Source organism: Diadema antillarum, unplaced genomic scaffold (genome assembly GCF_040938485.1).
Source record: "Diadema antillarum isolate AM-2024a unplaced genomic scaffold, OU_Dant_1.0 seq00000481_RagTag, whole genome shotgun sequence".
In the NCBI taxonomy this organism is placed as follows: Eukaryota; Metazoa; Echinodermata; class Echinoidea; order Diadematoida; family Diadematidae; genus Diadema; species Diadema antillarum.
In genome coordinates this window covers 490,039-495,336 of record NW_027271445.1, presented here as the reverse complement: position 1 = coordinate 495,336, position 5,298 = coordinate 490,039, and the positions used below count along the sequence as shown (strand labels likewise).

The window sequence follows — 5,298 nt, the reverse complement described above, 5'->3', positions numbered from 1 at the left end:
AGAAAATGGATTCATGAATCAGGATATGAGTACAAACACGGCAAGAAATCCAGAAGTAAAGTGTTTGGACATTCTTAGCAGAAAAACGTCAAGACCTACTCCACTGAGTCTGCACGTGAGGAACAACTTGATTCCCTTAAGATGCAGATTGATAGTTTGAAAGTGCAAATTGAATATCTTGAGAAGGGGAAAGTGAAAGCAGTCAATTCCAATAATGTAGGCCAATTCTCATGAACACAGTTAAAATAATCATATAGAGCACTCTTCTTTTAATGAGTTTACTCATTTTATAACTATTCAACCTCTGTTTAAGTTTGGTAAAAGTTTTATGCCAGTAGAAGGTAGAAGTTACATTTTCCTTCTTATGTACGGGAAGAAAAGCTCCACTGGGATTTAGATTGGTATAGATATTCCTGATTTAATAGGTTTAGGTATCTGAAGTCCGATGTAGAAATAGTTTGGAAGTCAAGGATTAAATAACTGCATATTTCTGATATATCAGGTTATAATTCTAACTACTATGATTATTGGTAGCTGTGGTTGTTATGAAGGTAACCCAGTGATGTCATGTTACAGAGAATTGATCATGATCTAAGATTGATGGTTAATGTTCTTAATACAATTTTTGGCATATTCCTTCAAAAAGTTTGAACAATTTACAAATATACTATTATTTCAGTCTGATGATTATTTGAACAATTTACAAATATACTATTATTTCAGTATGATGATTACTCAGCAGCAATGTTTAATTTGATGTGTAATTGAAATAAGAGCATTTTGTAATTTAGTCCATTCAGTGAGGATCTTACTCTCACACAAATTGATTTTGTGAGTTTTCCAGGCTTAAACAGAAGGGTTGATGAACTTCAACTTCTGGCAAGCATTTCAGAATAACCGGGCCATGGGGGGAGAATTATGGTCTGCTCCCTTTAGTCAACTACACCGTGAAGCATATTTTTAATGTACTAAAATTTATCATTTACAAGTTTCTATCATTTATAGGAAAATGGGGACAGAAAGCCTACAGAGGAGCAGGTAACCAAGCACTTCGGAATTTCTTGTTGTTACCTCATTTTTGTCCAGGAGGGCATGGGTCAATAACCTTTTAGAGGATAATCCTAGTGCAAGGGGTTAAAAATAACATCATGCTCAAGCTTTGCATCTCTAAGAAAATCTGATATGAAATGTGCCATGAAATTAATGTTTTATTTTCATGCTGTTTTGGAAATTAACTGACAGAATTTATTATGGCATGTGGTAAATGGGTGTGGATAATTAAGAACACATATTTTATTAGAAACCTCTTTTATTTTCAAGGTGATGACGGCTTCTGAAGAGGATTTAGTCCTTTCTCGGACTAAGAACATCTGTGCCAATAATAAGACAAAAAAGCTGGAGGAAAGAAAATCCTACCCAGAACTTGTAAGTTGTTTTTTTTTTCCAACATATCATTACTAATTTTCATCACAAGCCCTTCTCACTAAACATTGAAATGCTTTATTGCCACTTGGTCTTCACCCATTTTGTATACAATCCGTTTCATCTAGCATGTGATGCCCCAAATTCCAACTTCCCTAGACAATCCCAATTCTTAACACTGGTGGATTTAGATGGGGGCATTTCTGGCCCGTGCCCCCCTTTTGAAGCGCTATCTTAAAAAAAATGTACCCTTTTTGTACGATTTTTGTCATTGTGCCCCCTCTTTTGCAAAAAAAAAGAAAAGAAAAAAGGTCTTGAAGTTTAAACTGCAAATACCTACTGCTTGTACGAGACTTACTTGTTGTTGAAATAGCTGGCGCTCAGTAGAAAAAAGTGTGTCAGGCAAGCTGAAAATTGTGCCCCCTCTTTTCCAAAATCCTGGATCCACCCCTGATTCTCACTATATATCGATCCCGACACTAATCATTAGCGTTAACCCTATTCCAACTGGACTATTTGACCCCGTTTTTACTGGGGGGGGTCAATCTGATCTTGGCAGTGGATTACGCAATCGCTGCAAAAATTTGCACACCGATAGAATGGAATGTAATCTTGAAGTTTGTATTGCTAGTTTTCCCCTAAGATTTTTCACATGAATAAATTATGCTAATTTATGCCTAATAGGTTTAACACCAAACCTATACCCTAACCTATACTTATCCACTCAGTCCAGTTGTGCTATTGTAATAGTCATTAGACCAACTTGCTGATATTCCACATTCCTCACCAATGTGGTATTAATCAACAATTATTGTTGGGTAATTCTGCACCCCTAGACTTTGAAAATTTTACAAAAATGGCATTTGTGCCATATAAAACAGGGACAGAAGAGGTAGCACATAATTAAATACCTTTGTAACCCAATTATTGTGTTTTTATCTTAACAGATGCTTTTGGTCTTCAAATCAATGAAATTTGTGGGAAACGTCACCCGCAAGCAATTTATGGATCGCTGCAGGCACCAGCATTATAAGAAGAAATGTTATTAGAACTGTAAACACAACCTCATGTGTATGTTTCATATTATCACTTTATTGTGACTTAAAGGGATAGTTCAGTAGTGGTTCCGAAATGAAGTTTTTCTCCAAACCTCATTTTAACACTATATTTCTATGATAACCGCACAAACATGACATGACAAGGCAATCATCCAGTAACCAGCAGACTGAGCAGAACCCAGAGGTACAAACTGCGCTGAGCTAGAGAACTTTTGTCTTTTGATCATTGAAAGAAATTAGCCTATACAGTCAACCTTGCATAAGTCAATATTGCATAATTAAAGTTCAAAAATTGTGTGAGTCAACTAGAGACAAACACAGAGTTCGTAATAACCTAGTAAAAACCATGTTATCATTGAAAAGGAAGCTATTAAAACATAAGAGGGCGTTCTCTAACCACTCATTGCTCTAAACCATTTTAAATAAAATATGTATGTATAGTGTTTAGATAGAGGGATAATCAACAAATTTTAAATAACTTCTTTTGAAATATTTTGAAAAGAGGAAGCGTAGAGGGCGCTAAACACCGTAAATTTGAAAAATAACATTTGGAAATGAAAAGTGATACCCGGGTGGGAAACATTTTTTAAGTATATTTTGAAATTAAATTTCTTAACAATTAGAGCATTTGAATGAGAGTAGGAATAACTCGCAAGTGGCGGATTATCAGGAATTGACGTTAGATCTTCACCTTCATTCTCACAATCATAAGTGATACTCAGATCTACCTAACATGAACTGTCAGCCTAGGTAACTTGACTCGCCAAAGAGAGTGGCTTGCACGTCACATGTCTTGTAAGCCCATCCAAGGGGCTGGGCGTAAGAAACAGTCTGTAACCTACATGTTGCCTTCTGCTGATGGACTTACAAAGAGGGTATGTCGGAAATTATTTTTGACAACTCTTGGAATCTCTGACCGACAAGTGAGAACAGTCCTTAGTAAAATGGCAAATGACTGTGGGCTAGTAGAGGGGGAGAAGAGAGGAGGGGCACACAATGTTGATCCTCAACAAAGGGAAAAAATCAAGAACCACCTAAAGATATTCCCCCGTGTCCCTTCACACTACTGCCGCTCCTCTTCCATGTGCATCTATGTGGCGCCGGACTTGACAAAGAATCAAATGTACATGATGTTTGTAAAAGAGAAAGGGAAAATTGCTTCCCTCTCAACTTACAAAAGAGTGTTCAAAGATCTGAACTACCATATCCATAGGCCCAAGAAAGATATGTGCAGGCTCTGCGCCAATCATGAGACCCTAGAAGGTGAAGCAAAGCAAGCAATCTATGACATGTTCACAACCCACCATGCAGAAATTGAAAAGGTGCGAGAACTCAAAGGGCAAAGCAAGGAAAAGGCCCAGAAAGTGAATGAGTCACATGCATGCGCAGCTTTCGACCTGCAGCAAGTTTCATACTTGCCCAAAAGCAATCGTGCCGAGATATTTTACAAGAGAAGGCTCGCATACTATAATTTCACAGTGTACAATCTTGGAACCAAAGAGGGACTATGTTATCTGTCCAATGAAACTATCACAAAGCGTGGGTCATGTGAGATAGCTACCTACTTGCTTGACTTTCTGTGAGAGGTCGATGCAAAAGGGGTCGAATCTGTACATCTGTAGAGTGACGGCTGTGGTGGACAGAACAAAAACTCTGTCCTCTCAGCCATGGCAAGAGCCTTCCTGAAGGAGTCATTGCATGTTCAGACATTCACATTTCACTACTTCGATACAAACCATGGGCAGAGCGAGTGCGACTCAATGCACTCGGTCATTGAGCAAAAGGTTGCTCAGGCCCCTGAAATTGTGCACCCATCTCACCTGGCCAGTTTGATGAAGGAGGCCAGAAACGTGTCAGATGTAGGGCCATATACCGTGAAGTGTGTCAAGACTTGTGATGTCCTAGATTGGAAGGCATACTCACATTATCAAGCACTTGGGATCCTTATGGTCAGATCCTCAGATGAGGGTGAACCTGTTGACTGGACAAAGTTCAAACAGGTCAAAGTGATGAAGGACTGCCCAGACAATGTGTTCTTCAAAAGTTCTCACTGTCAGGAGCAGTTTTTCACTCTAACGCTTGGTCAGGGTCGTCGCCACAGGGTGCATGCCCCATTGCCTGGACAGCTGTATCAACGTGCCCCAAAGCTGTCCCAGGGGAAGTACGAGGACTTGCTGCAGAGAATATTTAAACCAAAATTTAGGATTCTAGGAGCTTAAGTTTTTTTTATCTAGAGCAAAATTTGTGATTTCATGCATATATTAGTATAATTAATTAATATAGAATCAAAAGAATGAAAGTGTTTGATTTTTTTTCACACTTTGGTAGAGCACGCCACAGGTAAGATACATGCAAATTTTCGTGGCAATTGCGCGAGCGGCGGCCGAGTTCTCATGGCTGGTTGATTCAACCCCCCCCCCCCGGTCACCAACAAAAACCCAATCTGGTTGGGGGGGGGGGGGGCAGAACTCTTGTCATGTCAAAAATCTTCTATAGATCCAGAAGTAGACTGGTCAGGTTAAATTGTATGTACATCTATACCTTTATACGTGAGGAATAAAACCTTTGCATGACAAACCCTGTGGTGGCTCCTTGAGCCCATGTGGAGGGGGAGGGGGTAATTGGGAGGTGGGACACTTCAAGGGGAAAAGGTAGATTTTGTCTTCCTTAAAATACATGATTGAATGTTATCCAGACTTGGTATGAATCTTGATTATGGGTAGGCGGCGGGAATTTTATTGAATGGTGCATGTGGCCCCCATGGTTGCCCAAGGGGAAGGTAACAAAGGGGCAAAACTCCTGAAGTTGTGAACGTCAT

At 39.3% G+C, this 5,298-nt stretch overlaps 1 pseudogene; it reads left to right on the top strand.

The window, feature by feature from the left end:
• The first annotated feature begins 1,009 nt into the window (after nt 1–1,009).
• LOC139733501 (uncharacterized) lies at nt 1,010–4,699 on the top strand (annotated as a pseudogene).
• The last annotated feature ends 599 nt before the right edge of the window (nt 4,700–5,298 follow it).